This window comes from Dermochelys coriacea, chromosome 5, assembly GCF_009764565.3.
Source record: "Dermochelys coriacea isolate rDerCor1 chromosome 5, rDerCor1.pri.v4, whole genome shotgun sequence".
Lineage (NCBI taxonomy): Eukaryota > Metazoa > Chordata > Testudines > Dermochelyidae > Dermochelys > Dermochelys coriacea.
Window position 1 is genome coordinate 21,904,026 of NC_050072.1, and position 12,515 is coordinate 21,916,540.

The following is a 12,515-nucleotide window of genomic DNA, read 5'->3' on the forward strand; positions in this document are numbered from 1 at the left end:
TTTGCCCCAGATCCCTAAATGACCCCCTCAAGGATTGAACTCTCAACCCTGGATTTAGCAGGCCAATGCTCAAACCACTGAGCTATCCCTCCCCCCTGTTTATTTACAAAGCATGCACACAAAGGCCTGTTTCCCTCAATGCAGCAGAAACAAACAACAGCAGGCAGTTTCCTTGCTTAGAATTCCCCAAGTCTGCCTCTTCTGTGTTCCATGCCCAAGGAGCTCTGTCAGACTCCCTTTTGGGGCCAGACTCCTGACTGCTTCTCTCACTGTCTGCCTCTCTCCCTCACAGCTTGCCAAACACTGTCCTAGCCTCTGTGTGCTTAGGCCCACTCAGCCCACATGGCTTATGGTCTGATCAGGACATGCCATGTGGCTTGTTGCCTTGGGCGGTGACTTCCATTGCTTCCAGCTACCACTATGTAAACTTAATTGCTCCTTCTATTGAGCCTGAAAGAAAGATGCTTTGCAGCACACCCATTAGCTTTAACCAAGTCTATGACTGTCTGTAGATCAAAGATCCACTTGATGGTAGCCTTCATATACGGATGTTGATAGGTACCTACTGGGATTTTCAGAAGTGCCTAAGCAGGTTAGATGTCTAATTCCCATTGAAATTTAATGAGAGATAGATGCCTAACTCTCTTCTGTAAATCTCATTAGGTGCCTATCTGCATCTTTAGGTATCTAAACACCTCTGTAAATTCGGCCCTTAGAGACTCAGCTAGAATTATGCAAGCTTTACTCATGTTGGTGAGCACTTATGCAAGCAGTCCCACTGATTTCTGTGGGGGTATTCATGTGAGTAAGTGCTCACCACCATGAATAAGGGTTGCACAATCTACCCCTAAGCAAGTGTACACTATAATGACAAATGCTTGGGAATTTCTTCCCTAGGCACCTCTGATGGACAGTGCCATGGGATCTTTTATATTCACACGCAATGTACCTGAGCACTGTTTTTAAATCTCCCATCTGTTAGACCTGCACTTCGTTTGGCTGGGTTCAGCCTTGCAACTTTACTTAAATTGACAGTGGTTTTTGTTTCGTTTTTTTTAATGTCCAAAATGCGAACCAAGTGACCAAATTAGTAGCAAACCCAATCAGCATAATAAAGAAGAGCCCTACTTCATCTGGCAAATCTGACAGGATTAGAATGGCCCTTTAAAAGTATATAAATATCCTTAGGGTACACAGCAAGGCTTTCTGTAGAAAGGGTGCCAATTCCTTTCACCATTAGTGCATGCAAAGTACTTTCCTAGTCTATTTCCCAGGAGCTTTTATTTTAGAGTCTAGTAATAGTTTTGCATATTTTAAGTGTGTATTTCTAGGTTTCTATTATTTAATCTTATAGTTAAATCTTGGAACTACCTGTGTGGGGGACGGAGAGTATTGGGAATATTTACTTCCTTGCAGGTAAGGCTGACGGGCCACTTGGGGGAGCAGCAGTTATGGTCTTCAATGGGAGTTGCATGCACATTGGTATTGCAATGATGCATAGAAGAGAAATGAAAAATACCTTGGTCCTGCTTGATGCTGAGTACCCTTCACTTCCACTCTGAAATCACCTCTGATCGGGCACTTAGGACTTTGCAGAATTTGGCCACAGGAAATACAGGAGAATTTGGCTTATCAAGGACAAATTCTAATATTGAAAGTGCAGTTCCACGCTGAAAAATGTCCCTAAAAGTAGCATTGGGGGATGAGGGGAAAGCTCCAAGTTTTTCTCTCAGTGACTCCATACCGGAAGTGCCCAGTTTAAAAGGAGAAAGACATTTTTCCTTAGGGCCAGCTCTGCAGACTCAATCTGGGATCTGAAACACCAGGGTAAAGCTTGTCTGTGCAGGAGACAGAGCTTTCTAGGGAGCCATGTCTGAGAGCTTGCGATGAATTCCCCTGATGCTAAGGGCCACCACAAATCCCACCATGTTTTGGTGAAAGTGCAAAGCCTTCCCTAGCAGAACTGCCTTTGACCTTGCCTTTCCTAATATAAATAGCAACATGGGTATTGAAAAGCAACCAAACCCCAAAAAATCCATCTTACTCAAACATGATTTCCCTCCCCCTGCCTTTCTGGCACTGAGAGAACAAACACAGGACAGAGGTTAGTCACGTTGCTTAACGAATGATGGGAAGATACTACAGTGATGAATGTGGTGTAAGAACTTACATAGGGTAGAACAGAATAGCTGAGGTCTTTTCTTCTCCTGCATCATCACCATCAATACAGGTCCTGAAGGGCATTCTGTGCTTGCTGTTCTAACTGTGCAGCCCCATTGCCTGTGTGAAGTCGGTTACCATGGTGATGTATGTAGCACGAGAGCCTAGCTCCAGAGGAAGGATGGCCTTGTGGTTAAGGCACAGGGTTGGAGAGCTGGGTGCATTTCCTGGCTTTGCCACAGATTGCTGTGTGACCTTGGGTAAACTGCTTAGTCTCTCTGTGCATCAGTCCTCCATCTGCAAAACCGGGGGGGTAATGACACTTATTTCACACACACCAACACACACACAAACAACATTCCCTTTGTCTGTGTTGTGTATTTAGTTTATAAGCTCTTTGATGCATGGACTGCCTCTTACTATGCATTTGTACAATGGAGCCCTGCCCTCGGCTGGGGACTCTAGGTGCTACTATGATACAAGTAAATCGTCATCATAAAAATCAAATGGGCTTGAGCAGTGGTAGCTAATAGCAACCTAGTGGGCAATGCTTCTGGTGATGGAGGGCTAGAACGCAGTTTAGTCTCCCTTAGCTGTGTTGGATCTATGGAGCTAACAGGAGTAAAAAGAAGAAAGAATATTTTAGTAATTTAAGGGTTTGATCCCACTCCCACTGAAGTAAGAGCTAAAACTTCCACGGGGTTCAGTGGTATAGGACTGTGCCTTTAGGGCCTGATTCAAAGCCCAGTGAAGTCCATGATTGGTTACACTGGGCTTTGAATTGGACACTAAATAAATGCAGGGCACAGCTGTGTGGAGAAAGGAGGTGCCATTTTCACCTAAAGTGTATTCCAGATTATAACCTCGCTTTAGCAGTGTAAGGTGCCCAAACTAACCAGTGTAACATTGTAAGGTGCCCAGACTAACCAGCACTGTAAGTGCACGCTGTAGCTCGTCACTGATTTTTCAAACTTCTTTCCATCATTCATGTTTCAGTTGTGGTCCTTTCTCTGTTTGTTGCAGATCCTCAACGCTGAAGTTTGGGATGTGTCTGTATTTCAGCTCCTACAGACTATTTACTGGCAGAGCTGTGGAGTGTGACAATGGTGTTTGTGTCCAATCTATCAAACGCCATTATCACACTAAATAGCTACTGTTAGATAAGCCATCAGGTCACAGAAGGAAGAGAACTCTGAGCAATAAATTTCCTGGCTGCGATGAGGAATAAAGCAGGTTTGTTCTCATATGTCACGATGACTGTGGGCTCTTTTATAAGCAATACTAAAATAATGTACAATAAACAAATACTCAGCTGTACGTACTTCCAGTTGAAAAACTCCTTTTTAAAGTACACATTGTAATGAACTTAATGCTGTCCATTTGCTCTTACTGAGTCATGCTTATATTCATGGATTGTAATGTTTTGATTCAGCAATGCAAGTGGCTGGGAATTCTTCCCTTATTTAGATTTCTGTTAGGTTACAGCTGGCAACCTGCAGCCTCTATTTAAGCAGTGTTGTCAGTATTTAATGCATTTAATTAACATGTTTTGGCCTTGAACATATTCTTCAATGAGATCCATTGTGGCACTGAAACAAATGTGTTTGGAGGTCAGTTGTACAAATGCAACACACTGGATTCATGATTAAAGATCATGAATCAGGAGTATGCTGCCAAATCATCAAATCGACGTGACACTGTCAGAAAAGAAATCCAGGGCCCAGTCCTGCAACCCTTATGCAAATAGCGTTTGGGCATGGGGCTCTCATGGAAGTCAATGAAAGCTGTGGGTGCTCAATATCTTTAAAAATGTAAGGTCAGATTACGAGCCCCTTGCTCGTGTTGAATAGTCCCTACACATAATCCTGTTGAAGCTAACTTGGGAAAGACTGTGCTACCTCACATGACTAATGGTGTCACAGTCTGCTCCTTATTTAAGCGCCTATTTGTAATTACCCGAGTTTGAAACGTTTGGCTTAGATGCCCAATTTAGCACTTTACGCACCCAAGTTTGAGACTTTGGCCCTGAGTAAAATGAATGCAGGAAAGAGCAGATAACGATAATCACTGCCATAGGCACTGACTTCGCCTCTTTCCCTTGGGTGCTCGGCCCCCCACTGCCCCCAGCCCCGCCCCCACCTCTTCCATGAAGCCCCTGCCCCTTCCCACCCCTGCCCTTCCCCCATTCCAATTCCTTCCCCAAATCCCTGCCCCGCCCCCACCTCTTCCATGCCTCCTCCCCTGAGCACACCACATTCCTGCTCCTCCCCCTCCCTCCCAGAGCATGCTAACACCACCCAACAACTGTCGGGAAGCACTGGGAGGTAGGGGCTGGAACAGGGACGTGGCGTGCTCAGGGCAGGAGGAGGAGGAGGCGGATAAGGAGGGGTGGGGGATGAGGGGAGCTTGGCTGCCAGTGGGTGCAGAGCACTCACTAATTTTTCCCATGGGTGCTCCAGCGCCTATGATCACTGCTTCTGTATTGTAGCATTAGATTAGCAAGTGGTGACCTAAGTAGAGCAATTGCCTTTCATTCATGGCATCTATATAGTTCTCCTTATTAGGTCATGGACAACTTGCATTTATATAAACATGACATATATCTGCCATTGCAGCTGCACTGCATATCCTTGGATGAAGACAGCTTTGTTCCCATGTTGGACAAGTACGAAAAATAAATTGTGATGATGCTAGTTTCTCTCTTGGTGGCTGTGTCCTCCATTTTAGAGAAATGCCAGCAACAAACATTAGGTTAGGCTCATCAGAAACCACAGAATGCCAGTAGTGTTCCATCCCAGATGTGATTGCATGTTGGTCTTTACAGGCTAGATCAGGCTTGGTCTGTAAAGATCCTTGCAAGAAAAGCTCACAGCCCTATACTACCAGTGTGCCATTTCTCCTTGCAGACTTGTCAGCCATTGGTTTTTAGCTGTTTTTTTGCAAAGGTATTCATTCACCCTACTACCAATGCCAAATAACCTCCAATAGCTCAGAGGAGCATGCTGGAACTGTAACACAAAGCAGAAATGGGTCTAGAATGGAAATATTTATTGTTCATGGATACACAACCTGGATGATTAATTGAAAGTGACAAGAACCCAGAAGAGCTTGCAAACAAATACAGCTTGGGTTTTATTTCACAAATGTTCAAAGTTCTGACCATGTTGTGCTAAAGAAGTTTGTCCATTAGATTACCCATAACAAATGACAGTAGCCTACAAATGGTCCATCTAATCTATGGTGCAAAAATTATATTGGATAAACATGCTCAGTGTTTTCAGAAAGAAAGTTAAAAATATTTTTATTTCCTCAAGTTTCTCTCTGCTCTCAGTACACCCCTTCTACCTTCACATCTATCTGTTCCTGTTTCAGTCCAATTGGCTGACGGTCAGGGGTCTGTAAAATCCCCTCTTCCCCTTGTCTTGGTGAGAGAGAATATTACACAGATACACAAAGCTAAAAAAAAATCTGTGCTGGGGCATATTGAGCCTGCTGCCACAGCATTTGGTAAAGTCTGGAATTTCCCTGTTTGAATTCTCCCCTTCTTCATTACTATAACTATAGAGTTGTCCGTTGAGAACTACTGGGCTAGGTTATGAATTAAGTGTTGGGATTTGGAAAGGTACCTAAGGGAGTTAGGCACACATCTCATTGGGTACAACTTTGAAAAGCTCTTAAGTGACTTAGTTGTTGAAGTGCCATTGAAAGTCATTGGAACTTTGGCTCCTAAATCACTTAGGGTATGTCTACACTGCAATTAAACTCCTGTGGCTGGCCTGTGTCAGCTGACTTGGGCTTGTGGGGCATGGTCTGTAGGCTGCAAAATAGCAGTGTAAATGTTTGGGCTTAGGCTGGCGTCTAATTTCTGAGACCTCACGAGGGGGATGGATCCGAGAAACCTGAGCCCGAACATCTTTACAGCAACTTTACAGCCCCACAGTCTGAGCCCCACAAGCCTGAGTCAGCTGACAAGGGCCAGTTATGGGTATTATTTTGCAGTCCAGACATACCCCTAGGGACTTCTGACAATTTTGCTCATTAACTTGCAATGAGAATTGGGCTCCTAATTTCCCTTATGCTCTTTTAAAAATTCCAGCCTTCAATGATTTTTAAAGTCAAGTGATTACATGTCTGTACTGGTAAAAAGAGTGCTTCACGCATTTGTCTTTCACTGAAGTGTAGCATTATCTCTGGAAGAAATTATAGATCAACATTTGTGATTTATCATATAGAAATTACATTGTATTTGCATCTGCAACCATTTGTATTGTTCATCCTCTCTGAACAGAGCATTTTTTGCGAGCTCCTGAAGTTTTTGCATTGAAATTGATTAACCCCAGTCCTTGGCCCCAGGATGTATTCCTATAAATCAGGTTTCAGAGTGGTAGCCGTGTTAGTCTGTATCAGCAAAAGCTATGAGGAGTCCTTGTGGCACCATAAGGACTCCTCCTTATTTTTCATATAAAACAGTTATTAATGACAAAGTATTGGATTGGTTTGTGATGTGAAGAGAGAGAGACAACCTCATATTAACATTCAGTTTTAGTTTAGGCACTTGGTAAAAAGAATTCTCCAGACTTCAAACTAGCTGATAATCCTTCAACCCAGTTAATAGTCTGACCACAGGTTGCTCTCTCAGGGACCTTTTAAAATCAGTACTATCCACTGTTTCATGTTATTCCTCATCAGAACTGCCTGTTCAGAAGCCTTTCCACTTATTGATTTCTTTTGCATTCTGGAAACTTTCAGAGCCACCTGGTGCAGACCATATTAGAGGCAGCAGTTAGAGGCTGATCATTCTGATCAACCGTGATCCAGCTGCTACCTCAAAATGGAAAGAGCTCTTGCAGAGAAGTGCGGAGAAAGCTTACTACCTGTGGGATAAATACAGTCAGTAAAGGTGGCAAAGTGAGCAATTTTAAGAGAGACAAATGCTCTTGAGTTTTATATCACAGAATCATGGGAGTTACAAATGGAAGGGCCCTACAACATTGTTCCCTATAGTACATTCTCTAAGTTCTTTGTCCAGGCCACTTTTAAATGATTTAAAAATTAATGGAGATATGTATTTTGAAAATAAAAAGCGCTATCCAAGCACCTATTTTAAGCTTTCCCTGTAGTTTAAATTAGTTACAATGTCTTAGACATGCGGTCGATGATGGCTCCAAATTTATGGATGTGCAAGGCAGTATAAATGCCTAGCTAAATGCAAATTGTGACCTGAAGAACTCTGTGTAAGCTCGAAAGCTTGTCTCTCTCACCCACAGAGGTCAGTCCAATAAAATATATTGTCTAGCTAGATGCAAAGTCTGTTTATTTAAATGCACCTATATAGCACCTATTGCTGTGGAACTTCATACAAAAATGAAAAACCTGAATTGATAAACTATCCCAGAGTAGTAGTGTTACTCCATTTGACCTGAGCAGTTAGCAAAATTTGGGGTGTTGGGGGTTGTTCCAGTTACAAGGAGAAATCTATGACAGAGCCACGTATTTTCTTTGGTGCGGTCATGTTTATTTACAAATGTTCTAAGATTATCCTGTTTCTATGAACACAGGAAGACTCAAACAGCCTGAGACAGTTTCTTTGGTTGCTGTCCCAAAGCTGCCTTTCCACCTAGCACTCTGTACCCAAAACACTTTCTTTCTTCGCTTTCTCTCAAGACCACATTACAAGCACTACTGTTACTGTCTGACTGCTTGGTTCTCTGGTTGCCTCTGTCTCTGTGTGACTCTCCTCCTGTTCTGTGTCTCTCACACAGATAAGAACAATCTAAACCAGAGCCTCTGATTTTGAAATTCCTTGGGCCAGATGGTTCAGTGTCACTTTCATGTGTCTGTGTTTGGTGCTACTGCTGTTGTTTCAGCCACTTCTTTATAATGGCTTCTTTACATTTCTCTTGAATGAAGGGCATTGGTGATTTCTGGTTCACAGCAAGGTATAACATAACCTGACCCATAACACTATTAGCAAAAAAACAATCCCCTTCCCACCACCCTGCTATTGACAAAACCACTTCAGGCTGCGAATGGCACATGATTTGCTAGAGCGGTAACCAGAGATCATGTCTCTTGGAGGTGTTAAACTGGCATTGTTAGCCCCAGCTTAGGTCTGGCATAACTGAGGCGCATGTGGGGCCAGCACTAGATCCACCCTGCTGAGGCAGTGCTGGATGACTCCAGATGGTTAGGGGATGCACATCACACCTGGAGCTGGCAGACCACACTTCCTCTGGGGCCTGGCACATGATGCAGGCAGGGGCACCCCAGGCCTTTTTCATACAGTATGTACAACTGAACCATGCTCATTTTAGGGCATCGCAGTGTCATTCAGGTTTGACCCCCTCTGTTGTGATGGAGCGGGCACCAGGTCACATTTCAGTGAGTGCATTGTGACCTGGCATGTGGGGTTGCAGGGCCAGTCAGGTCTGGGGGCCCTCTCAGATAGGGAGCCCAGGTCAAACTGCCCCTTCCCTTCCTCCCATAGGTGACACTGCACCTGCCAATGGTATGCACTATGCATAATGTATGTATGGCTGCGGGACCACTGAACACAGAGCAGAAGGGCGGCTGGGGAACATCTGGTGGGGTGTGCGTTATGGCTCCCTACTGCCTGCATAACACCACAGCACATGCCCTGAACGTCCCTGGGGGCCAGGTGACAGTCAGGGCCTCAACCCCTGCCTCTCGGCGCTCCCTTGATGCTCTTAACTGAGTGTCCTAGGGTTCTGAAGTGATGCTCAAATAAATTTGTTAGTCTCTAAGGTGCCACAAGTCCTCCTTTTCCTGCAAATACAGACTAACACGGCTGCTACTCTGAAAGATTTTTCAGTGTGCAGCTTCCTCCCACAGTTCTCTGTGTTTTTAGTTCCATTCTCTGAATCACTCTCAGTAGCATCCAAATCTTGAAATCTATAAATATCTTTAATTCCGCAGTGCTTTTGCTATCTGTCCTCTCTCTCATTGCTGGACCCTTCTTGAAAGTTGCTAATCCACTGCCCTCCAGTTCCCCTCTGAGCTATGCAGCCCACACACATCACCTTCACTTCCTATTGTCTGCTGCTCCTATTGTCTGCTTGACTTCGATGGGCATTTTGTTTGAGCGAGGACTGTGGAATAAGTCTCCTGATTGACCATCAAGAGCCACAGACAGTGATGGATGGATAGATCCTCTGCTGTGACTCCCCTTCTGTTCCAGAGAGCATTTCCTCTGTGCTTGAGAACAGTCATCCTTGTTTCTAACTAACTTTAGCAACATCGCTGATCCACAAGGAACTTGATTCTGTTACATAACCGCAACCTCAGCTCACTTCAAGGGAAATTGCTTGCATGCAGCTGCCGCCATTGCAGAAAGCAAAGATTCTCCTGTCTCCTAAAACTCACTAATCCCAATAATTTCACACCCACAATATTGTACAGCAAAACCTTTAAGCTGAATCATAGTAGCTGCTGCTAATTATGGTTTATTTTTCAAAAAGCCTTTTATGAGAACAAACTGGTGGTGGGGAGGGAAAGATTTCCAGAGGCTAGTCTGAGGACAATCCTGCTCTCTCTCCTTGCCCTTGCTCTGAGTGAGCGTAGTGGTGCCTTCCCTTCTGCAAAGCCCTGTGGGTGATGCCTTCAGCAACAGCTGCTTGGCTTCTCCCCCTTTGATTGAGAAGAAAGTAGAAAAGAGCATCCCATTCCTGCAGTGCTGTCTAGGGAGTTAATGGCAATGTTGCTTGCCCTCACCTCATTATGGATAAGATGATTCTTCTTGTGCAAAGAACATTTTATGCTATTTTTCTCCTTCTGCTCCCTGAACCCAGTGTGATGCCTGCCAGAACATGATAGCCCTACAATGACAACAGTACCAGCAGGAAACTAAAAGCCTGTCATCCTGGAATAGCCCTCGCAGTTACAACATTTGCATAGGTCCTTGCCCACTCCAGTACGGTGGGATGCAAAATAGGAGGCACCAATGCCTATGTTTTGGGAGTGCAAGGGCTGTATTGACTTCCACCTGCAGCCCTAATAAAGGAAAAGCATCACACAGATACGGTTCTCCACCCCCATGGTGCTTTGTGGCAGAATGATACCTGTGTAGATTACATTTTCAGTTTTCAGAGTAGCAGCCGTGTTAATCTGTATTCACAAAAAGAAAAGGAGTACTTGTGGCACCTTAGAGACTAACAAATTTATTTGAGCATAAGCTTTCGTGAGCTACAGCTCACTTCATCGGATGCATTTTCCACCAAATGCATCCGATGAAGTGAGCTGTAGCTCACGAAAGCTTATGCTCAAATAAATTTGTTAGTCTCTAAGGTGCCAGAAGTACTCCTTTTCTATTTTCAGTTTTGTTACTGTAGCGCTCCGAGAACTCCAGATGAAAAGTGATTTATTGAGGCTTTTATTGTAGAGCTGCATGATCTTTGCAACACCCACACAAGTGTTACATTTGCTGAAGTTTCTTGAAGAGTGAAAAAGAATTGAGGAGGATTGGGGCAGGGGGGAGGAATAATAGATCCAGAGCCTTGCAGATCATTCGTAGGTCTAAAAGTTACATGCTAAGAATTATTTTGGGGAAGTTCTATGGCCTCTGTTACACAGGAGGTCAAACTAGATGATCACAATGGTCGCTTCTGGCCTTGGAATCTATGAAGAGGCAAATAGCAAAACGTTACACAACCAGTCAGAGTACGATGATCATTGGGCCTGAGAATGTTGAGGAGTGTAACAATGGGTGACTGCTGTTAGCAGATACAAAGGTGCTTCTGACTGCTTTGCAGATTTGAAGAGTTAATCTTGGGAGTGGTCACTGATGGAGATATCACCTGACCCTAACACCATTCAGAAAAAAGAAAAGGAGTGCTTGTGGCACCTTAGAGACTAACAAATTTATTTGAGCATAAGCTTTCGTGAGCTACAGCTCACTTCATTGGATGCATTTTCTGAAGTGAGCTGTAGCTCACGAAAGCTTATGCTCAAATAAATTTGTTAGTCTCTAAGGTGCCACAAGTACTCCTTTTCTTTTTGTGGGTACAGTCTAACACGGCTGCTACTCTGAAACCATTCAGAAAAAGCATTATTTTGCATGGGATGTATTTGCTGGAATTAGAAAACAGATACATTTGATGCACACATGGATATTTTCGTTTTGCTTCTGTGATGTGAAAGTTGGGGGTGAAACCAAGTAGCCAGTATGTGCTGGGACTTTTCTGGTGACCCTTTCTGTTTCTACAAAATTTAAATTCATATTTAAAACTGACAATGTAAGCAAAATGTTCATTCTGAAGCCTAACAATGAGACCTACAATATCAGTATTGTTAGTGGTTTCACTGCTGATTATTTTAGCATCTGCAGTATCCTGGAATTGTGGGGAAGATGTTAAGTAGAGTGTCACTTCTTCTTTCCCCCTAATGTGACCCTGTTGTGCAAACTATTAGCCCATGTACAGTGTGTTTAGTGGATATTCAATGAATGAACATTTTAATATAAATAAAAACATTACTAACCTTTATAGTCATGAAGGTAACCTTCCACATGGGAAGCAATGCACTGCTGTCTTCTGGAGCATTCAGAAATGGACTAAAACCATAGCTCTAAGAAATACGTACTATTCCTATTCATCTCAATAAGGTGTTGACCCTGAAGCCTATTGATACATTCTTTGACAACTGTTAACTATTTCACTGATGATCATGAAACCTCCAACTATGATACATTGGGAGGGACTATGAGTGGATTTGGGGCAAAGCTGACTATCGTGGGTGCAATACTGGGTCCACTGAATCAATAGCTAAACTCCCATTGACTTCAATGGGACCAAGATTTCACCCCATAGCTGTACTTCCCTCTCACTCTAGGCTGACTCCTTCCACCTCAGCCCAGGCCAGTGAACTAAACTGAGATGAAATGCAATGCACTCTTTCCTCAGATTTTCACATACGCTGGGTTATGTGTACTGGTCCAGACTGGCAAGACATATAGTGCATATTAATGATCTGGAGGATGGCATGGACTGCAATCTCAGCAAGTTTGCAGATGACACTACACTGGGAGGAGTGGTAGATACACTGGAGGGTAGGCATAGGATACAGAGGGACATAGACAAATTAGAGGATTGGGTCAAAAGAAATCTGATGAGGTTCAACAAGGACAAGTGCAGAGTCCTGCACTTACAAAGAAAGAATCCCATGCACCGCTACAGACTAGGGACTGAATGGCTAGGCAGCAGTTCTTCAGAAAAGGACCTAGGGGTTACAGTGGACGAGAAGCTGGATATGAGTGAACAGTGTGCCCTTGTTGCCAAGAAAGCTAATGGCATTTTGGGCTGTATAAGTAGAGACATTGCCAGCACATGGAGAGATGTGAT